This window comes from Schistocerca nitens, chromosome 4, assembly GCF_023898315.1.
Source record: "Schistocerca nitens isolate TAMUIC-IGC-003100 chromosome 4, iqSchNite1.1, whole genome shotgun sequence".
Classification (NCBI taxonomy): domain Eukaryota; kingdom Metazoa; phylum Arthropoda; class Insecta; order Orthoptera; family Acrididae; genus Schistocerca; species Schistocerca nitens.
Window position 1 is genome coordinate 86,833,839 of NC_064617.1, and position 25,055 is coordinate 86,858,893.

General features: G+C 43.5%; 1 non-coding gene across 1 annotated transcript; it reads left to right on the forward strand.

The window, feature by feature from the left end:
- The first annotated feature begins 24,658 nt into the window (after nucleotides 1-24,658).
- Nucleotides 24,659-24,733, forward strand: Trnat-ugu (transfer RNA threonine (anticodon UGU)). The gene has a single exon. It is a non-coding gene; the product is annotated as a tRNA-Thr (tRNA).
- The last annotated feature ends 322 nt before the right edge of the window (nucleotides 24,734-25,055 follow it).

Below are 25,055 nucleotides of genomic sequence, written 5' to 3' on the forward strand. Positions count from 1 at the left end.
TAATTTTATTTACTAAATTATTTTCCGTCTATGAAATTTTTGGCTATTATGGGTTCCAGTCCTTGAAATGACATCACTTTTGTTTTATTTGTTGATATTCTCATTTGGTATTTAGCGGCAGTTTGGCTCAATTTGCATACTGGAATCTGAAACTAATCTTTACATTCTCCTATAATAATCTGATCAGTAGTGAAGAGAAGTGTCATAAAATTAAAATTCTTACTTCTTAATGTATCATTTAATAAATTCAATGTAAACATTAAGAAAGGATGGAGGACAGTAGGCAGCTTTGTCGGACTTCTTAATACATATCGGCAGATTGTGTCCCATTCCTCACACTATGGATCGTCATTATATTATCTTCATATAATGACCGAATTTCGGAAAGAAGACAGGCCGTTACTCCCCATTTCTTAAGCAATTGCTGTAGCATTTTCTGCATAAGTTTTCAAACACATTTCATAGTCAATAAAAGCATAGTAAGTTGACAATCTAAATTCGCTTCTTTTCTCGTTTACGTGAGCCAAAGTGAAAAGACAATCAGAACTTGATTTACCTTACCTAAAACCATGTGGCACCTCTAACATACGTGTTTCTGCTGTTGGTACTAATCGCCGCGCGGGATTAGCCGAGCGGTCTAAGGCGCCGCAGTGATGGGCTGTGCGGCTGATCCCGGCGGAGGTTCGAGTCCTCCCTCGGGCATGGGTGTGTGTGTTTGTCCTTAGCATAATTTAGGTTCGGTAGTGTGTAAGCTTAGGGACTGATGACCCTAGCAGTTAAGTCCCATAAGATTTTCCACACATTTGAACATTTTTTTTGTTGGTACTAATCCCTTGTATTTAATTTTAGCATAGAGTTTGCTGCAGGCATTTAGTAGACTTATTGCTTGATAACTTGCACATTGTGTTTTATCACCTTGCTTGTCATTAGGGAATATCAAAGCTTCATTCCATTCGTCTGGCACATCTCCACTCAGCCAGCAAACGTTCATAAAATTTAAGAGTCTATGATTTAGTTGATCAGATGCACATTTAATCACTTCTATATTTAAATGATCAGTCCAGGCTTCTTTTTTGTTTTTTTTATCACATTTTGAAGCTCTCTCATTGATATCAGTCCTCATACATGTGATGTATTTTAACCATTCTTTTTCGGATGTTACAGTTCATTGTTAAGTATCTCGTTCTTGCTTATTCGAGTGCTTCATGATCTTGTGTGTTTGGTTTTGTTTCCCATGAATATCGTGTTCTATTTCACTCACTTATCGATCCCAATTTTCACGTTTAATTTTCCGTAGTTCTTTCTTTACTAAAGCAGATTTACTTTTATAATACTCTCTGTAATTCACATTATCATATGATGACAAAATTTTTAGATATGCCTCATTTTTGTCTTTTACTTACTTGCTAATATGATCATTCCAAATTGTTAATCCCCTTTAGAGTACGCCTTTTTTCTCATTCCTAATGATTCAGTCTACTGACTGGTTTGATGTGGCCCCCCACGTATTCCTTTCCTGTGCTAACCTCTTCATCTCAGAGTAGCACTTGCAACCTACGTCCTCAATTATTTGCTTGACGTATTCCAATCTCTGTCTTCCTCTACAGTTTTTGCCCTCTGCAGCTCCCTCTAGTACCATGGAAGTCATTCCCTCATGTCTTAGCAGATGTCCTATCATCCTGTCCCTTCTCCTTATCAGTGTTTTCCACATATTCCTTTCCTCTCCGATTCTGCGTAGAACCTCCTCATTCCTTACCTTATCAGTCCACCTAATTTTCAACATTCGTCTATAGCACCACATCTCAAATGCTTCGATTCTCTTCTGTTCCGGTTTTCCCACATTCCATGTTTCACTACCATAGAATGCTGTACTCCAGACGTACATCCTCAGAAATTTCTTCCTCAAATTAAGGCCGGTATTTGATATTAGTAGTCTTCTCTTGGCCATAAATGCCTTTTTTGCCATAGCGAGTCTGCTTTTGATGTCCTCCTTCCTCCGTCCGTCATTGGTTATTTTACTTCGTGACCATCAATCCTGATGTTAAGTTTCTCGCTGTTCTCATTTCTACTACTTCTCATTATCTTCGTCTTTCTCCGATTTACTCTCAAACCATACTGTGTACTCATTAGACTGTTCATTCAGTTCAGCAGATCGTTTAATTCTTCTTCACTTTCACTCAGAATAGCAATGTCATCAGCGAATCGTATCATTGATATCCTTTCACCTTGTATTTTAATTCCACTCCTAAATCTTTCTTTTATTTCCATCATTGCTTCCTCGATGTACAGATTGAAGAGTAGGGGGGAAAGGCTACAGCATTGTCTTACACCCTTCTTAATACGAGCACTTCGTTCTTGATCGTCCACTCTTATTATTCCCTCTTGGTTGTTGTACATATTGTATATGACCCGTCTCTCCCTATAGTTTACCCCTACTTTTTTCAGAATCTCGAACAGCTTGCACCATTTTATATTGTCGAACGCTTTTTCCAGGTCGACAAATCCTATGAAAGTGTCCTGATTTTTCTTTAGCCTTGCATCCATTATTAGCCGTAACGTCAGAATTGCCTCTCTCGTCCCTTTACTTTTCCTAAAGCCAAACTGATCGTCACCTAGCGCATTCTCAATTTTCTTTTCCATTCTTTTGTACATTATTCTTGTAAGCAGCTTCGATGCATGAGCAGTTAAGCTGATTCTGCGATAATTCTCGCACTTGTCGGCTCTTGCCGTCTTCGGAATTGTGTGGATGATGCTTTTCCGAAAGTCAGATGGTATGTTGCCAGACTTATATATTCTACACACCAACGTGAATAGTCGTTTTGTTGCCACTTCCCCCAATGATTTTAGAAATTCTGATGAAATATTATCTATCCCTTCTGCCTTATTTGACCGTAAGTCCTCCAAAGCTCTTTTAAATTCCGATTCTAATACTGGATCCCCTATCTCTTCTAAATCGACTCCTGTTTCTTCTTCTATCACATCAGACAAATCTTCACCCTCATAGAGGCTTTCAATGTATTCTTTCCACCTATCTGCTCTCTCCTCTGCATTTAACAGTGGAATTCCCGTTGCACTCTTAATGCTACCACCGTTGCTCTTAACGTCACCAAAGGTTGTTTTGACTTTCCTGTATGCTGAGTCTGTCCTTCCGACAATCATATCTTTTTCGATGTCTTCACATTTTTCCTGCAGCCATTTCGTCTTAGCTTCCCTGCACTTCCTATTTATTTCATTCCTCAGCGACTTGTATTTCTGTATTCCTGATTTTCCCGGAACATGTTTGTACTTCCTCCTTTCATCAATCAACTGAAGTATTTCTTCTGTTGCCCATGGTTTCTTCGCGGCTACCTTCTTTGTACCCATGTTTTCCTTCCCAACTTCTGTGATGGCCCTTTCTAGAGATGTCCATTCCTCTTCAACTGTACTGCCTACTGCACTATTCCTTATTGCTGTATCTATAGCGTTAGAGAACTTCAAACGTATCTCGTCATTCCTTAGTACTTCCGTATCCCACTTCTTTGCGTATTGATTCTTCCTGACTAATGTCATGAACATCAGCCTACTCTTGATCACTACTATATTGTGATCCGAGTCTATATCTGCTCCTGGGTACGCCTTACAATCCAGTATCTGATTTCGGAATCTCTGTCTGACCATGATGTAATCTAATTGAAATCTTCCCGTATCTCCCGGCCTTTTCCAAGTATACCTCCTCCTCTTGTGATTCTTGAACAGGGTATTCGCTATTACTAGCTGAAACTTCTTACAGAACTCAATTAGTCTTTCTCCTCTTTCATTCCTTGTCCCAAGCCCATATTCTCCTGTAACCTTTTCTTCTACTCCTTCCCCTACAACAGCATTCCAGTCGCCCATGACTATTAGATTTTCGCCCCCCTTTACATACTGCATTACCCTTTCAATATCCTCATACACTTTCTCTATCTGTTCATCTTCAGCTTTCGACGCCGGCATGTATACCTGAACTATCGTTGTCGGTGTTTGTCTGCTGTCGATTCTGATTAGAACAACCCGGTCACTGAACTGTTCGCAGTAACACACCCTCTGCCCTACCTTCCTATTCATAACGAGTCCTACACCTGTTATACCATTTTCTGCTGCTGTTGATATTACCCGATACTCATCTGACCAGAAATCCTTGTCTTCCTTCCACTTCACTTCACTGACCCCTACTATATCTAGATTGAGCCTTTGCATTTCCCTTTTCAGATTTTCTAGTTTCCCTTCCACGTTCAAGCTTCTGACATTCCACGCCCCGACTCGTAGAACGTTATCCTTTCGTTGATTATTCAATCTTTTTCTCATGGTAACCTCCCCCTTGGCAGTCCCCTCCCGGAGATCCGAATGGGGGACTATTCCGGAATCTTTTGCCAATGGAGAGATCATCATGATACTTCTTCAATTACAGGCCACATGTCCTGTGGATACACGTTACGTGTCTTTAATGCAGTGGTTTCCATTGCCTTCTGCATCCTCATGTCGTTGATCATTGCTGATTCTTCCGCCTTTAGGGGCAATTTCCCACCCCTAGGACAAGAGAGTGCCCTGAACCTCTATCCGCTCCTCCGCCCTCTTTGACAAGGCCGTTGGCAGAATGAGGCTGACTTCTTATGCCGGAAGTCTTCGGCCGCCAATGCTGATTATTTATCAAAATTTAGGCAGTGGCGGGGATCGAACCCGGGACCGAAGATGTTTTGATTATGAATCAAAGACGCTACCCTTTTTTTTTTTTTTTTTAAAAATTCTCATTTTGTTCACTTTTGTTCGTTGCTTCTGCTCGGGGCGGACGTCGTAAGACATCCGTTGACCATGGCTATGTACGTTATAATTTCTTCAATATCACTCCAATCGCTATTTATGTTGTTGCTCACTGGTTTCATTTGACACTTCTCATTTAGACTCTTTGGGTATAATTGTTTGATGCCATATTGTTGGAGTAGGTGCGCCTTGTAAGTTCTTACATCCGACTGGGTGTTTATGCGTAGTTTCTTCCGTATTTAAAAAAAAAATTCTGTTACTTCTTACTAAAAAGTGATCTGAAGATACATCCAAGCTTCTGTAAACTCTTGTGCCTTTTATTCCTCCCCGTGCCTTTTTATTTGCAAGAGTATAATTTATTACTGAAGCTGTACCTCAAGCTGCCCATGTAAATTTATGAATGTCACGAGTTTAAAAAAAAATGTTTATTACTCGTAATTCATTGTGTGTGGAAAACTCTATTAGCTTCCTTCCATTGTTATGTAATCTATTTTCACCCTCTGTACCTACTATATCTTTAATGGGTCTCTTACTCACTCGAGTGTTTAAGTCTCCCATGAGAACCATATAATAACTTTTATTTATTTTTCCTTAAGTGTTCGGTAACAGGTCATAAAATTCAATAGAATTTTGCGTCCGCATTCTGTTCTTCAATGCTTTTCGCGTCCAGATAGAGACTCCAACAGCAGCTCTTTGTTCTTGCGATACTCCGTAACAGATCATTACATAGTTCTGAAATTCGCCAGCTTCCCGTAATTTCTTTTGTACTTCAGTTATGGCCGCAATATCGATTTTAGCATTGCTTCTAATCTTCTTATAGTTCTGTTTCTTTATGTGTCAGACCTCTAAAATTCCATGCGCTAGTTGGAACGTTTCTGATATACGAGTGTTGGAACTTTACTAGTAGCAACTATTTATTTACAGCTCGTACAAAACAGATACGTGCTTCAAAATTTTACTGACCTTCGAAGTAGTTACCAGCATTGTGTATAACCCGTTGCCAGCGGTGTGGAAGTCGTAGGATACTCTTAGCAGTGCCAGTTGTGTTGACAGTTCGAGCGACGCGGTCTATTGCCCGACGAATTTGTAGCAGTTCTGAAGTGAATGCCGTGAAGTGTTTCCTTAAGTTTCAAAATCGAGTTGAAGTCACGAGGACTTAAGTCAGGGGAGTGCAGTAGGTGGTATAGCACTTAGCAGCCCCATCAGTCAAACAAAGCAATAACAGCATGCACTGTACTTGCTTGAGCATTGTACTGCAAAATGATGGTCAGGTCCTGCAGAAAGTGTCTTCACTTATGTCTCTATGCTATTAATTTTTGGAACACAACCTACGACCATCATTTTGCAGGACACTGCTCGAACACTGTTACTACACTACACTACCACATCCACATCACTGGCAACGGGTTATACACAATGCTGGTGACTACAAAAAATGGTTCAAATGGCTCTAAGCACTATGGGACTTAACATCTGAGGTCATCAGTCCCCTAGACTTAGAACTACTTAAACCTAACTAACCTAAGGACATCACACACAACCATGCCCGAGGCAGGATTCGAACCTGCGACCGTAGCAGCCGCGTGGTTCCGGAGTGAAGCGCCTAGAACGTTGTTTTACAGAAGGCTTCAAAATTTAAAAAAAAAAAATGATAGCCATTCCTGGCGTGTAAGACCTTCAGCCGTGATTGCAGTCATTTGTCTTAAACTTCTAAGTTGTATTGGTGTTTTAGCAGTAAGCCTTAAAACCTTATTTACTGCCATTACTGGGGTCTGATATCTTCTGCTGTGTTTGTGGACACTTACCTTTAATATTTCAATACATATAAGTTATACACTCCTGGAAATTGAAATAAGAACACCGTGAATTCATTGTCCCAGGAAGGGGAAACTTTGTTGACACATTCCTGGGGTCAGATACATCACATGATCACACTGACAGAACCACAGGCACATAGACACAGGCAACAGAGCATGCACAATGTCGGCACTAGTACAGTGTATATCCACCTTTCGCAGCAATGCAGGCTGCTATTCTCCCATGGAGACGATCGTAGAGATGCTGGATGTAGTCCTGTGGAACGGCTTGCCATGCCATTTCCACCTGGCGCCTCAGTTGGACCAGCGTTCGTGCTGGACGTGCAGACCGCGTGAGACGACGCTTCATCCAGTCCCAAACATGCTCAATGGGGGACAGATCCGGAGATCTTGCTCGCCAGGGTAGTTGACTTACACCTTCTAGAGCACGTTGGGTGGCACGGGATACATGCGGACGTGCATTGTCCTGTTGGAACAGCAAGTTCCCTTGCCGGTCTAGGAATGGTAGAACGATGGGTTCGATGACGGTTTGGATGTACCGTGCACTATTCAGTGTCCCCTCGACGATCACCAGTGGTGTACGGCCAGTGTAGGAGATCGCTCCCCACACCATGATGCCGGGTGTTGGCCCTGTGTGCCTCGGTCGTATGCAGTCCTGATTGTGGCGCTCACCTGCACGGCGCCAAACACGCATACGACCATCATTGGCACCAAGGCAGAAGCGACTCTCATCGCTGAAGACGACACGTCTCCATTCGTCCCTCCATTCACGCCTGTCGCGACACCACTGGAGGCGGGCTGCACGATGTTGGGGCGTGAGCGGAAGACGGCCTAACTGTGTGCGGGACCGTAGCCCAGCTTCATGGAGACGGTTGCGAATGGTCCTCGCCGATACCCCAGGAGCAACAGTGTCCCTAATTTGCTGGGAAGTGGCGGTGCGGTCCCCTACGGCACTGCGTAGGATCCTACGGTCTTGGCGTGCATCCGTGCGTCGCTGCGGTCCGGTCCCAGGTCGACGGGCACGTGCACCTTCCGCCGACCACTGGCGACAACATCGATGTACTGTGGAGACCTCACGCCCCACGTGTTGAGCAATTCGGCGGTACGCCCACCCGGCCTCCCGCATGCCCACTATACGCCCTCGCTCTAAGTCCGTCAACTGCACATACGGTTCACGTCCACGCTGTCGCGGCATGCTACCAGTGTTAAAGACTGCGATGGAGCTCCGTATGCCACGGCAAACTGGCTGACACTGACGGCGGCGGTGCACAAATGCTGCGCAGCTAGCGCCATTCGACGGCCAACACCGCGGTTCCTGGTGTGTCCGCTGTGCCGTGCGTGTGATCATTGCTTGTACAGCCCTCTCGCAGTGTCCGGAGCAAGTATGGTGGGTCTGACACACCGGTGTCAATGTGTTCCTTTTTCCATTTCCAGGAGTGTAGTTACAGTGAGTTCTTGAACATTCTTAATTTATTGCCATTCCTGGCATGCAAGGCCTCCAGCCGTGATCATTGTGGCTTGTTGTTTTAAACATTATCTGTATCTGTCTTTTATGGTGATTTGCTAAAATATAATGCACTCTGAACATTATTATTTTACACAGTTGTTCATTTCTTCATTAAAAACGTGTGGTTTTTTATTTATTGTTGAGTGTGCAATTACTGGTTTTAAATAAATGTGTATAACTATAAAAGGCAACCAATAGTAACCGACTACGGCCACGTCCACAATCGTAACCGAATCCTGCTTTCCCCTGACTACCAGGTTTCAAGAAAGTCCTTTACAATTGAGAGGGTGAATAATGCTTTGATCCATCTCCGACCCTTACGCAAGAAGTTATTTGGTTTGCCATTGATTCATAGAGTTGTCCTTCTGACCGATATCGTGCCAAATTCTGTCCAAACGTTGCGTTAGATGGTCAAAATCCCGAGCTGGTTGGAGGGCCCTACCCATAATGGTCCAAAGGTTCTCAGTCGGAGAGAGATCCGGTGGCCTTGCTGGCCAAGATAGCGATGCCCGAACATTAGCAGTAGAAGCGGACATTATTTTGGTGAAATGTAAGCACAGGCTTTCTTGCTATTAAGGGCAAAAAAACTGGGCGTAGAATATCATCGACGTATCGCTGTGCTGTGAGGGTGCAGTGGCTGTCAACCAAACGGGTGCTGCTACGAAAGGAAATGACACCCTAGACTACCACTCCTGGTTGTCGGATTGTATGGCGGGCTACAGTCAGGTTGGTAACCCACCGCTGTCCGCGATGTCTCCAGACACGTCTCCTGCCTGGAATCCAATTCACTGGGGTGCAGTGGTTTTCAGTGATGAGTTTCGCTTCTGACTGAGGCCCGATGGCCAGCAAAAACGCGTCTGGAGACGCCCCAAACAACGGTGGGAGACCAACCTGACAGTCATCTGCCATTCGACTAGACAACCTGTTTGGCTGTCATCCGCAACAGCCTTACAGCACAGGGGTACTCGACGATATTATACGAACGTTTTGTTGCTCTTCGTGGCAAGCCATTCTGGGTTTATATTTCAGCAAGAAATGCCCATCCTCACACGGCTGGTTCTGAACGCTAACAGCTTATCAGCACATGCATCCTTGCGCTCGTGGCAGCGTCCACACAAAGTAACGTCTCTAATTCTCGCCACCCTGGTAGTGAAACTTAATAATAAAAAATTGAGAAAAAAGTAAAATCAAATCACCCAAAAATACTTCCGTATCTCAACATATATAATGACTGTCTCTCGTCTCGGGAACATATGGAAAATAATCAGATTTCAATAATTAATATCTTAGTAACATATTTGACAAACAATATATCACACTTCAGTTTAATCATGTGAAATTCTGAATAAACATATCAAAATCTGAGAATCATCCTACTACAAAACGAAACTTCCTGGCGGATTAAAACTGTGTGCCGGACCGAGACTCGAACTCGGGACCTTTGCCTTTCGCGGGCAAGTGCTCCTACTACAAGTTTTACCTCAGTTATTGTTAGGCCTGGGTGATCCTGCTGAAGAAAGCATACTTCCATTCGCCGTATTGTGACAAAGAGGTTAAACTGATTACTCACTCGTTAGCTCACTAATTAAATCTACTCCGTAGATGAGGTCGTGACCACACGCTATTGTTTGCCTAATAATAGAACAAGAGGTTGCTGAACAAAAATCGAGATTACTAGTTTCTGTACCAAAGCCCTGGAATAAACGTGAAACCTCTGCACGGTATTCCACGGAATGACAAGATGTTGCAATGATAATAGCAACCCCCCGTCCAAATGTAACTTTACGTTCATCGAAGAAGCTTGGTGGTATTTAGGTTGAGCAGACGTCGTGATGGCAACGGGTTCCTTTCGATCTGTTTCCTATTCGTCCGTGCCGGCCGAAGTGGCCGTGCGGTTCTAGGCGCTGCCGTCTGGAACCGCGAGACCGCTACGGTCGCAGGTTCGAATCCTGCCTCGGGCATGGATGTGTGTGATGTCTTTAGGTTAGTTAGGTTTAACTAGTTCTAAGTTCTAGGGGACTAATGACCTCAGAAGTTGAGTCCCGTAGTGCTCAGAGCCTATTCGTCCGCAACACAGTCGCGACACTAAACTGCACATGAATCACAGTCACCCACACGGTGTAGGTACACATTTCACACTTCGTAAGAGATTAGGATAGATAATAGCAAACCGCTTCCGCAATTTCTTTTCCTTATTTGTATTCATCGCGGTTCCAGTTTTCATCCTGCTGGTTTACAAGTAAATTAGCGGGTGATCAAAAAGTCAGTATAAATTTGAAAACAATAAACTCACGAGGGCTTAAGTAAGGGGAGTGCAGTAGGTGGTATAGCACTTAGCAGCCCCATCAGTGAAACAAACAATAAGCTGGTCTTAGGTTGTGTTCCAAAAATGAACAACATAGAGACCGAAGTAATGACATTTCTGCAGGACCTGACCATCATTTTACAGGACACTGCTCGAACACTGTTACTACACTACACTACCACATCCACATCACTGGCAACGGGTTATACACAATGCTGGTGACTACAAAAAATGGTTCAAATGGCTCTGAGCACTATGGGACTCAATATCTGAGGACATCAGTCCCCTAGAACTTAGAACTAGTTAAATCTAACTAACCTGAGGACATCACACACAGTCATGCCCGAAGCAGGATTCGAACCTGCGACCGTAGGAGTCGCGCGGTTCCGGACTGAATCACCTAGAACCGATCGGTCACCGCGGCCGGCCGCTGGTGACCACATTGAAGATCAGTAAAGCTTTGAAACGCGTATTTATTTTTTACGAGCTGTAAATAAATAGCTGACACTACTAAAGTTCCAACCCTCGTATATGAAAAAAAGTAAATTAGTTAGAAACTACGGCGTGTACACAGTTTATTCGACATGTAAACGTCACTACAGATATTCGGATTTAGATTATGACATGTTCGATACGCGAGCCATCATTGGCGATGACCCACTGAAGTCTCGGAACATCGGTGCTGTCGATGACCTTCTGAATGGCTGTTTTCAGCTCAACAATGGTTATGGGGGTTATTACTGTACACCTTGTCTTTAATATAGCCTCACAAAATGGAGTCGCATGTGTTCAGATCAGGAGAATATGGCGGCCAATCGAAGCCCATGCCCGTGCCCTCTGGGTACCCAAGCCGGATTATGGTCCTCAAAGTGCTCCTCCAGGACATCAAAAATACTATCCCACTGCGATGGGGTCGAGATCCGTCTTGCATGAACCACATCTTGTCGAAATCAAGGTTATTTTGGATAATGGGGATGAAGTCATCTTCCCAAATCTTCACGTACCGTTCCTTAGTCAACGTGCCCTCAAGGAATATCGCACCGATTATTTCGTGACTGCACATTGCACACCAAACAGTCACCCATTGAGGGTGAAGAGACTTCTCGATAGCGAAATGTGGATTCTCAGTCCCACAAATGTGCCAATTTTCCTTATTGACGAAACCATCAAAATGAAAGTGGGCTTCGTTGCTAAACCAAACCATACAGCGCATACTAATTCCTATAATGTCCCGCGGCCAATGGTGCAGTTTGAACGTCCTTAGGCCTTACCGTTCAGAAATTATGAAGATTTTATTTCATATAGTTCAGTAATTGTCACGCTGTATGTTTTGAATACTTCAGATATACCAGAACCGACGCTTCAAATCTGGTCCTGATAGATATTGCTCACAAGATTGGATGACGCTCGCCCTTTTCCAATGTCGAACGGCTTCTGATAGATATATACTGCGCATTCGCCATCACCCAGATGCTTCCAGCTCTGCAACATGGAAGTAGAAGACTTTCTGTACTCTTGATCTGAACACACTGTGCTTTCTGACAAAGCCCGGCGAGATTTTTTGTTTGTAACATTAGACACAGCTGGATCACGGTCTTAAACTGAGAATATCATAGTATGTCACGAATATCTCTATTAAATAACGCTGAGAGACTATATAAGTATTGTTCTTTTGCACACTGACTCACTGTTTTTGGTAGAGTGAGGAGATGAAGTGTATGATTTTTGAACCGCGTCTTCAAACACACTGTAGCTTCAGGTGTTTTAACACGGTGTGCACATTCCCTCCCTAAGCCCGAGTCCAATTCATTTCTACTCTAGTCGGATTTGTAGTGCAGTGCAGTACTGTAAAATTTCAGCAACCTTGATAATCGATACACCTGCAGAAACAACTTATTTCAACTTTTTTTAAAACCTTCTGCGCTCCATTTGTTTCTGCAAAACCGCGGGGGTGTCTGTTGGTGCCCGGCGGCGGTGTCGGCCGGGCCGGTTTCCCTTTAGAAGCAGGAAACGACAATGCAGGGAGGAGCGCCAGGTAACCCGAGGATTCCATACAAACTTAATTCTCTATACAGACAGTTCGTCCATCCCGGGAATCGAGGATCTCGAAGATTTTTGCCTGTTATCGACATTGATACCCACAAGATATGGATCCCAGTGACCCCAAGACTTCCTAGAATGTTTTAATTTCAAGTCTGAAGTCGTAAAACAAATGACAAGAGAAAAGTTTTTCGTGTGACATAATTACAAATTAACAATTTTCGGATTTTTTTTTTGCTTTGCTTGTAGTGTAAAAGCTTTCTTCCTACCAAACTTCATGATTCTAGGTCAGCGGGAAGTATCCTCTATGTTTTAATGGCTAAGTTTGCAAGTGTCAAAAAATGAGACATAAATGGCCGTATCTTTTAACTGCACTGATTAAGAAGCTAACGTTTATTATACTGCCAGAGGACCATAGCCATTAGTATGCGACATGAATTTCAACGTGAGACACTTATCCGCTCCTGACAAAAGGGGTTCCTAACAGACGGACGGACAAGCAGAATGTCTGATAACAAACGGTAATAAATTTTATTTTTCGCTTTATGTTGTCATTAATTAACGATTCTCGGATTTGATTGTCGTGTTGAAACCTCGCTGTTTCCCAAATTACATGATTCTAAGTCAAATGGATGTACTCTACAGGTTTTGATGAGTGAGTTAGCGAGTATCAAGGTATATGACATTGGATTTATTTAGCAGCACCACGTTTTTACTTCGCCAAAGGACCATAGCTGTTAGTCACATCAAATGAATTCGCAGTTGAATATAAGGACTACCATCGGCAGTAGAATGGAATGACGACAATGTTAATATGCAGGGTGGTCCATTGATAGTGAACGGGCCAAATATCTCACGAAATAAGCATCAGACGGAAAGACTAGCTTGAAGGGTGAAACCAGATGGCGCTATGATTGGCCCGCTAGATGGCGCTGCCTTAGGTCAAACGGATATCAACTGCGTTTTTTAAAACAGGAACCCCGTTTTTTATTACATATTCGTGTAGTACGTAAAGAAATATGTATGTTTTAGTTGGACCACTTTTTTCGCTTTGTGATAGATGGCGCTGTAATACTCACAAACATATGGCTCACAATTTTAGACGAACAGTTGGTAACAGGTAAGTTTTTTAAATTACAATACAGAACGAAGGTACGTTTGAACATTTTATTTCGGTTGTTCCAATGTGATACATGTACCTTTGTGAACTTATTATTTCTGAGAACGCATGCTGTTACAACGTGATTACCTGTAAATATCACATTAATACAATAAATGCTCAAAATAATGTCCGTCAACCTCAGTGCATTTGGCAATACGTGTAACGACATTCTTCTCAACAGCGAGTAGTTCGCCTTCCGTAATGTTCGCACATGCATTGACAGTGCGCTGACGCATGTTGTAGTGCGTTGTCGATGGATCACGATAGCAAATATCCTTCAACGTTCCCCACAGAAAGAAGTCCGTGGACGTCAGATTAGGTGAACGTGCGGGCCATGGTGTCGTGCTTCGACGACCAATCCACCTGTCATGAAATACGCTATTCAATGCCGCTTCAACCGCAAGCGAGCTATGTGCCGGACATCCATCATGTTGGAAGTACATCGCCATTCTGTCATGCAGTGAAACATCTTGTACTAACATCGGTAGAACATTACGTAGGAAATCAGCATACATTGCACCATTTAGATTGTCATCGATAAAATGGGGGCCAATTATCCTTCCTCCCATAATGCCGCACCATACATTAACCCGCCAAGGTCGCTTATGTTCCACTTGTCGCAGCCATCGTCGATTCTCCGTTGGCTTACAGTGCATATTATGCCGGTGTACGTCGCAGTGCCGCTGTTGGTGAATGACGCTTCGTCGCTAAATAGAACGCGTGCAAAAAATCTGTCATGGTCCGTAATTTCTCTTGTGCCCAGTGTTAGAACCGTACACAATCTTCAAAGTCGTCGCCATGCAATTCCTGGTGCATAGAAATATGGAACGGGTGCAATCGATGTTTATGTAGCATTCTCAACACCGACGTTTTTGACATTCCCTATTCTCGCGCAATTTGTCTGCTACTGATGTGCGGATTAGCCGCGGCAGCAGCTAAAACACCTACTTGGGCATCATCATTTGTTGCAGGTCGTTGTTGACGTTTCACATGTGGCTAAACTCTTCCTGTTTCCTTAAATAACGTAACTATCCGATGAACGGTCCGGACACTTGGATGATGTCGTCGAGGATACCGAGCAACATACATAGCACACGTCCGTTGGGCATTTTTATCACAATAGCCATACATCAACACGATATCGACATTTTCCGCAATTTGTAAACGGTCCATTTTAACACGGGTAATGTATCACGAAGCAAATACCGTCCGCACTGGCGGAATGTTACGTGATACCATGTACTTATACGTTTGTGACTATTACAGCGCCATCTATCACAAAGCGAAAAAAGTGGTCCAACTAAAACATTCATATTTCTTTACGTACTACACGAATATGTAATAAAAATGGGGGTTCCTATTTTGAAAAACGCAGTTGATATCTGTTTAACCTATGGCAGCGCCATCTAGCGGGCCGACCATAACGCCACCTGGTTTCCCCCTTCAAGCTAGACAAGTTTCGTTCTTTGTAGTTTTTTCGATTGATGCTTATTTCGTGAGATATTTGACCAGGTCACGATCAAGGGACCACCCTATATATATGCAGATTGATACGATGAATCGAAATTTGTGTCAAGGCCGGGTTTCGAAGCCAGATCTTCTGCTCACTAGGCCCATGCATTAACCACTACGCCACAGCAGCTGGGCACAACTGCGTTGGCTACCTTAGCGTACCTGCCTCCTCTATCAAAATTTCCAATCACACCTCAGTCCACTTGGTAATCTCCACAAACTCGAGCATCACTGCAGCAGGTCTCCAACTGCGCTGGAATAGTACCTCAGCTTCGAACGGAACGGGAGATCCTGTCTGAAACCCAGGCATTGGTGCTTAATCAAATGAAATTGTTTTTCCTAGAGTCGCTTTCAAGTCTCAAACATCTATAACGTGTATATGCAGACCGATGCGGCGAATAAAAATTTGTGCCACGAATTATTTTGATCGGTAGCTGCGTCTCGCGTCTGCTTAACGATTGGTGCTGGGGAGGTCACTGATCGGAACAGCGACAGTTTTTAAATGGGAGGAAATTACATTTGATCTTCATAGGGAGATGATTTATTGTGCAAACTGGCTTCAGAAGAACAGATGCTCATTTGGTTGCAGTCAGGAAGTTTTCAGTAAGCTGTAGCTTGCCTCATTTAGGGTCAATGGATTGCTGTTTTGCGCTGAGTGCTATTGAAGGTTTCACTCAGCGGCATCTATGCCTGCGGAGGCACACTGCTGTAGCACTATATTTGCATCCGCTGCTGGCAAACGAACCGAGGGCGGGAATCGCACCCGCATCGCGCCTTCTGCTGCCGTAAACAGCAAATCAGCCGCGGTAAAGATACTGTGCACTGCGAAGCGCTGAGTTCACAGCGAAGAGAAGAGGAGAGAGGATTCAAGTCAGAAACGTGGGGCTAAATTAACAGTGTATGCGCAGAGAGCAGAACAGAACCTAAGCAAGCGGTGATGATGTTTGACCTTTCTTTTCGTGTCGTATTGGAGACAAGTGGCCACTCAATTGATCAGTTTAATTTGCGAAAACATGTGATGTGCTGTTAGAAGAAAACTATCTGTCCTCGTTTCCTTTCTTAATTCAACCGCAGTCTTTCCTCCACTAATTATGAAGAAATGTCAAACTATAATCCTTTCTGTTGAGTATTATAATTACTAGCGAAGGAATCCGGCGTTGCCCAGGTATTTACAAATATCACATCAAACATAAACATAGCCAAAGCCTTGCAGACAAACAAAAACTACAGGAAGCGAAATGTAGTGTCAGGAGGGGTATGCGAGAGGCGTTCAACGAATTCGAAAGCAAAGTTCTATGTATTAACTTGGCAGAAAATCCTACGAAATTTTGGTCTGATGTCAAAGCAGTAGGGGAATCAAAACAAAATGTCCAGACGCTCTGTGACCAAAATTGTACTGAAACAGAGGATGACAGACTAAAGGCCGAAATACTAAATGTCTTTTTGCAAAGCTGTTTCACAGACGAAGACTGCACTGCAGTTTCTTCTCTAGATTGTCACAGATGACAAAATGGTAGATATCGAAATAGACGACAGAGGGATAGAAAAAATCGCTCAAAAGAGGAAAGGCCGCTGGACGACCTGATGGGATACCAGTTCGATTTTACACAGAGTACGCGAAGGAACTTGCTCCCCCCCCCCCCCCCCCTCCCCCTTCCGTTCTTGCAGTGGTGTACCGTAGGTCTGTAGAAGAGCGTAGCGTTCCAAAACGGGGGGAAAGGGGCACAGGTCATCCCAGTTTTCAAGAAGGGACGTCGAACAGATGTGCAGAACTATAGACCTATATCACTAACGTCGATCAGTTGTAGAATTTTGGAACACGTGTTATGTTCGAGAATAATGACTTTTCTGTAGACTAGAAATCTACTCTGTAGGAATCAGCACGGGTTTCGAAAAAGACGAACGTGTGAAACCCAGCTCGCGCTATTCGTCCACGAGACTCAGAGGGCCATAGACACGGGCTCCCAGGTAGATGCCGTGTTTCTTGACTTCCGCAAGGCGTTTGATACAGTTCCCCACAGTCGTTTAATGAACAAAGTAAGAGCATATGGACTATCAGCCCAATTCTGTGATTGGATTGAAGAGTTCCTAGATAACAGAACGCAGCGTGTCATTCTCAATGGAGATAAGTCTTCCGAAGTAAGAGTGATTTCAGATGTGCCGCAGGGGAGTGTTGTAGGCCCGTTGCTATTCACAATATATATAAATGACCTTGTGGATAACATCGGAATTTCACTGAGGCTTTTTGCGGATAATGCTGTAGTATATCGATAGGTTGTAACAATGGAAAATTGTACTGAAATGCAAGAGGATCTGCAAGGAATTGACGCATGGTGTAGGGAATGGCAATTGAATCTCAATGTAGACAAGTGTAACGTGCTGCGAATACATAGAAAGAAAGATCCTTTATCGTTTAGCTACAATATAGCAGGTCAGCAACTGGAAGCAGTTAATTCGAAAAATTATCTGGGAATACGCATTAGGAGTGATTTAAAATGGAATGACCATATAGAATTAATGGTCGGTAAAGCAGATTCATTGGAAGAATCTTAAGGAAATGCAGTCTGAAAACAAAGGAAGTAGGTTACAGTACACTTGTTCGCTCATTGCTTGAATACTGTTCACCAGTGGGAGATCGGTACCAGAGATGGTTGATAGAAGAGATAGAGAAGATCCAACGGAGAGCAGCGCGCTTCGTTACAGGATCATTTAGTAATCGTGAAAGTGTTACGGAGATGATAGATAAACTCCAGTGGAAGACTCTGCAGGAGAGACGCTCAGTAGCTCGGTACGGGCTTTTGTTGAAGTTTCGAGAACATACCTTCACCGAAGAGTCAAGCAGTATATTGCTCCCTCCTACGTATATCTCGCGAAGAGACCATGAGGATAAAATCAGAGAGGTTAAAGCCCACATACAGGCATACCGACAATCTTTATTTCCACGAACAATACGGGACTGCAAAAGAAGGGAGAGCCGATAGAGGTACTCAAGGTACCCTCCGCCATACACCGTCAGGTGACTTGCGGAGTATGGATGTAGATGTAGATATCTACGACTTGTCCCCGCCCATAGCATGCAGCGTCTGGCCTTGTGCTTAATGTTTATGACATCACATCTGCCGAACCATGTGTCGTACAATGAAATAATCTGGTAGGTACATTCAGCGCCATACGTGGATACTGTCTCCAAAATGTGTAGTGAATGGAGTTTGTGGCATCGGAGTAATAAATTTAAATGTCACGCACGATGCAGCAGTTATTCACGCATCACACTGGTTATGACGTCCTATCTGCTCAACTATGGGTACATTCAGTGGCATATGCGGATACTGTCTGTGACATTTATTGCAAGTAGAGTTAGTAGCACAGAAATAATAAATTTAAACGTCATGGACGATGCTGCAGTTTTTCACGCAGCCGGCCGATGTGGCCGTGCGGTTCTAGGCGCTACAGTCTGGAACAGCGCGACCGCTGCGGTCGCAGTTTCTAATCCTGCCTCGGGCATGGATGTGTGTGATGTCCTTAGGTTAGTTAGGTTTAAGTATTTTTAAGTTCTAGGGGACTGATGACCTCTGGAGTTAAGTCCCATAGTGCTCAGACCCATTTGAACAATTTTTTTTTCACGCATCTCACTGTTCATGACGAGATATCTCCTGCATTATGTGTAGTACAACAATATAATTTTGCACTTACATTCAGTGGTATATTTGCATACTGTTTGTAAAGCGTGCCGCGAATGCAGTTAGTAGCAAAGAATTAATAAATTACAGCGTTATGCCTCATGCGGTACTTTTACCGCTTGAACAACGAAAAAGTAGTGAGTGATTAACATTTTTCTTTCATCATTTTGTAGGGGTTGTCAGGGAGAAGAAATTTCGTAAGGGTTTGAAATTATGTGTAAAGTTCCTTGCAAGTCGCTAAGTGCTCTCATTCTCAAATAGTGGATCACTGTAGCTTACTTACAACAACCACTCTGAATCGCTTGACATATAAACAAAAAGTTTCAAGGTAGCTCATACTATGCCACTTCAGTATAGTGGTCTGTGCTCAACATATTAACATGGTCAGTATAGTGGTCTGTGCTCAACATTGCAAATCCATCTTCTTCTGTGCGGATGCACAAACAGTGCCCGAACTCTTACGGGAATCGGCAACACTCCGCGTGTAGTGAGTATAATGGGCAGGGGCACTATGAATATAGTGCGGGACAACAAGTTGCGAATGTGGGTCACATAGGAGGCGTGCCAGATGTAAGTCCCTGCAGTCGCACTATCCTCTGTGCCCTCGGTGGCTCAGATGGATAGAGCATCTGCCATGTAAGCAGGAGATCGCGGGTTCGAGTCCCAGTCGTGGCACACAGTTTCAACTGTCCCCGTTGACTTATATCAACGCCTGTGTGCAGCTAAGGGTATACATCATTGTAAAATAGTTATTAGTTGATATGGTGGCCAACATCGCCCAGGAAAACAAAGAGATTATTTATTTACTCATTTTCTCGAAGTACAGTAGTACTTCTACTTTGTCATGATACTCTTGGTGGCACACAAGATCACTTACTGGCTTCTGAATGCATTCGGCTATTGTATCCCATTTTATTTTTTTAAGAGGCACCACGCAATGTTTTCAGAATACTGACAGTAGTGTTTGCCTGCTAAGACATTTGCGTGGACGCCAGCCTATGTAGTTGAAAACCTATTGTGCCAGTAGGTACGTTATAGTATTGTACTTGGTAATCCAAAGATTTACTACATCAGGATCATGCCATTTTTCAGAAGAGTTTGTACTTTCTTTGTAGGCCAGTCAAAGATGCCTTAAACGGGGCGAAACTTGCTATTGGCAAAATATAAAATAATAAAGTCTGTTTTGCAGCCAAGGCTATTTATCTCTTCAAAACATTCATCACACATTGCTGTATCATCCCGCCATGAATTGGAAAAAGTTCTACAGCATGTGCGGAAATTCCAGTTGCAAACTTCTAGGACTTGTAGAGGGGAGTGAGTACATAATGTTTTGAATAGGAACCGATGTCCGGACAGGTACCGTTTCCGTTCTACGACGGTTTTAACTCAGATGTGTAGCTCGTCCATGTCTGCTGAGGGAAACAGAAATGTCTGAGAGTTGCACATACTGGTATGCTATGGGGTAGACAGGATGACGCGGATTACTTCTTGTGGGTTGTATGCAAAGTTTAATGTACGGGATGACTGTAGAGACAGAGAAAGATGTGCTGACACGACTTCTGCCCCCTGCACTGGAAACTGAAGAGACACCAGGTAGGATGGAGAGTGTGTACCGGCGCATGCTTCGTAGGCACAATGTACGAGGGCAGTTCAATAAGTAATGCAACACATTTTTTTTCTGAAACAGGGGTTGTTTTATTCAGCATTGAAATACACCAGATTATTCCCCAATCTTTTAGCTACACAACACTATTTTTCAACGTAATCTCCATTCAATGCTACGGCCTTACGCCACCTTGAAATGAGGGCCTGTATGCCTGCACGGTACCATTCCACTGGTCGATGTCAGAGCCAACGTCGTACTGCATCAATAACTTCTTCATCATCCGCGTAGTGCCTCCCACGGATTGCGTCCTTCATTGGGCCAAACATGTGGAAATCTGACGGTGCGAGATCGGGGCTGTAGGGTGCATGAGGAAGAACAGTCCACTGAACTTTTGTGAGCTCCTCTCGGGTGCGAAGACTTGTGTGAGGTCTTGCGTTGTCATGAAGAAGGAGAAGTTCGTTCAGATTTTTGTGCCTACGAACACGCTGAAGTCGTTTCTTCAATTTCTGAAGAGTAGCACAATACACTTCAGAGTTGATCGTTTGACCATGGGGAAGGACATCGAACAGAATAACCCCTTCAGCGTCCCAGAAGACTGTAACCATGACTTTACCGGCTGAGGGTATGGCTTTAAACTTTTTCTTGGTAGGGGAGTGGGTGTGGCGCCACTCCATTGATTGCCATTTTGTTTCAGGTTCGAAGTGATGAACCCATGTTTCATCGCCTGTAACAATCTTTGACAAGAAATTGTCACCCTCAGCCACATGACGAGCAAGCAATTCCGCACAGATGGTTCTCCTTTGCTCTTTATGGTATTCGGTTAGACAACGAGGGACCCAGTGAAAACAAACCTTTGAATATCCCAACTGGTGAACAATTGTGACAGCACTACCAACAGAGATGTCAAGTTGAGCACTGAGTTGTTTGATGTTGATCCGTCGATCATCTCGAACGAGTGTGTTCGCACGCTCCGCCATTGCAGGAGTCACAGCTGTGCACGGCCGGCCCGCACGCGGGAGATCAGACAGTCTTGCTTGACCTTGCGGCGATGATGACACACGCTTTGCCCAACGACTCACCGTGCTTTTGTCCACTGCCAGATCACCGTAGACACTCTGCAAACGCCTATGAATATCTCAGATGCCCTGGTTTTCCGCCAAAAGAAACTCGATCACTGCCCGTTGTTTGCAACGCACATCCGTTACAGACGCCATTTTAACAGCTCCGTACAGCGCTGCCACCTGTCGGAAGTCAATGAAACTATACGAGACAAAGCGGGAATGTTTGAAAATATTCCACAAGAAATTTCCGGTTTTTTCAACCAAAATCGGCCGAGAAAAAAAATGTGTTGCATTACTTATTGAACTGCCCTCGTATGTAACAACGGTTATAGTCGCCACATCGATCCGCTGTTTTAACGAAACGGTACTGTTCTGTACGTACGTTATGCTGGATTATTTTTTGTTTTGGAATAATATAAACACGTAATGTTTAAGTGTTGATACAAAAGAATGTGCTTACGTGTTGGATGTTCCATTATGTATACTTTCGAAATTTTACCTAATAATTGTACCGCGTCACGCCTGACGCAGGTTCTCGATCAGAAGCGGTGAGATATACATCTGAATCGAACGAAAACGGTACGTTTCCGGGCATGAGTTTCTGTTCAGAATATCTTGTACTTCCTCCCCCCCTCCCGCCCCCTACATGACGTAGAAGTTTTTAACGGTAATTTCCAAATACCCTGATAGTGCCAGGCGTCCAACCAGAAACATCTAGCTACCGACACTCCACAATGGCTCCTACAGGTGGGTGCCAGTAGTGGACATCCTCCATAACTTAAATTTTGGTTGAATGTGCTCCAAAAAAGAGCCTTAGGATACTTTTGAGCACCCGTCGTAAGAATATGAAGTATTGCAAGTTACACCATTTACGTAACTTTCGGATAAATATGCCTCAAATGTGTGTACAATTAAACGCAACGCAAAAAGTACTGTACTGTCACTGGTTGAAAATGTTCGCCGTCATATTGAAAATTTTTAAAATTACCATCATCTTTAATTTTTAAATTATACCCCAACCACCATCTTTATGACTCATCTACAAAGGAAGTGGCTTGCTACATCGCAATGAAATTAGAATGGATCCACAGGTTATTCTTCAGAACAACATTTCGTTGGTCGTCCAACTAGTAAGATTTTTAAACAGCCAGTGTGACTGTAAAATGTTATCGTTATTAATTAAAAATAAAAGAACAAGTAATTGTACACTACGGTATGCTAAACAGTTAATGCACTGGTGGTTTCTGGGAATATCGCCGGCAGAATTAAGCTGCTCCGGGGAACAAAATTGTACCAAAATGGCAGGTTCGAGATACAGAGATTAAAGTTTCTAATTGATGCACTGAAGGGTTTTTTCTAAGATCCATTTTGTTCCAGATGGCTTGATAGATCTATAACCTTCCAAACAGACATAAAAAGAACAAGAAACAAACTATAAAACATGAAATATACAGAAATAAACACATTATTGTAGTGAAGATACTATTATGTTTCCCAAATCATATACGCTAACAACAAAATGTAGTTGGTGATAATCGTATACAGAGTTGAAAGAACTGTACAGTTTGTTCCTTGGGAGTACTTAATCAGTCATCACTCTCATCACTGTTGTGTCCGTTGTCCAAATGTGTTGGTTTTTTTTCTTTTTGACAAGAAAAATCCATGATAAACAGGAGGGATATAATCTAAATAAGAGAGACAGAATGTCAGCAACTTCCTTCTTTTCAATGAATCTGGGTCTGTCGTATTTTAATCAAAGAGTGAGAACTGCGTTTTGCTTCCTACCTTTCCTGAAACCTGCTTTGCGGCAAATGGTAGAACCTAATGTCTCGCTGACTAATAAAGATGACGGGAATTCAGGTCACCTTATACATGCATACATTCTGTAAGTTGAAAGCTAGAGGCATTCGGAACATCATAATCAACAATTTTCCAGAAAGGTTTCAATATGTTGCTTCACATCGCTTTCAACTACTTTCTCAAAACATTTAAGAGTAAAATTGCAATTAGGCCCTACATCCTTTTTATCTACAGTTTTTCCAAAGCGATATACATATACTACGTCTGTGTTACACATCTGCTTAAACTTCCATTGTGAGGTGCACCTCATCTATTTCCTAGAAGACCTTTTCATTTGTTTTTCTGCCTCTTTCTGGCCGATATCTGTGACAGAGACTGCTCGATATGAAAGCCAATTCGAAATCCTTTGTGGATTACCTGAATAGCAAAAAAGATTATTACTATTATTATTATAAAAACTGTTGCAGTTATTGATTATTCTGCTGGCATAAGCTGTCGCCAGCACACTTGTCGGCAAACAGGTTGCGAGAAGATCGATAGTAGGAGCTTCCAGCCGGGGGGCCTGGAGGCGAACTCGCCAGGGGCCCGACACATCCATTGCAGCTCATAATAAAACGTACCGGGAACAAACCAATCAACAACTATATATGACGGTAGTATCTGTTCCCGAAAGACCAGTTACCGTGGATGACCATGCAGCTTAGCTAGAAATGAAATGATAATTAAATGAACACCCTAGCTGCAGACAGGCGTTGATGTATTTCATTGGGGACATGTTGAAAATGTGTGCCCCGACCGGGACTCGAACCCGGGATCTCCTGCTTACATGGCAGACGCTCTATCCATCTGAGCCACCGCGGTCACAGAGGATAGTGCGTCTGCAGGGACTTATCCCTTGCACGCTCCCCGTGAGGTCCACATTCCCAACATGTCCACACCACTACATTCGTAGTGCGCCTAATAGATGTTTGCCCATCATACTCATTACTCGTGGCAGATTAATGTACCAAGTCCCGTACGTCGGGGCACACATTTTCAACATGTCCCCAATGAAGTACATCAACGCCTGTCTGCAGCTAGGGTGTTCATTTAATTATCATTTCATTTCTAGCAAAGCTGCATGGTCATCCACGGTAACTGTTCTTTCGGGAACAGATACTACCGTCATATATAGTTAAAATATGGCTTCCCGGCCATTGACCTTCTTGTGCGAACGCACACGCTATGCCCGAACTCGTACGGGACTTGGTAGATTAATCTGCCACGAGTAATGAGTATGATGGGCAAACATCTATTAGGCGCACTACGAATGTAGTGGTGTGGACATGTTGGCATGTGGACCTCACGGGGAGCGTGCAAGGGATAGGTCCCTGCAGACGCACTATCCTCTGTGCCCGCGGTGGCTCAGATGGATAGAGCGTCTGCCATGTAAGCAGGAGATCCCGGGTTCGAGTCCCGGTCGGGGCACACATTTTCAACATGTCCACAATGAAGTGTATCAACGCCTGCTTGCAGCTAGGGTGTCTATCGAATTGAATTACTTTTGTCAGTTTCACTAACAAATCCTTAACAGTATGAAAAATGGGCAAATGGCAAAATCAGCCTAAAGGTACATATAACACAAGAAGTTTGCGAAACTCAGAGTATTAATTTACAGATCGTTGTTGTATTAGTTAGTGTTTTCGTTACTATTTCTATAACAAAAATGGATAGAGCGTCTGCCATGTAAGCAGGAGGTCCCGGGTTCGAGTCCCGGTCGGGGCACACATTTTCAACATGTCCCCAATGA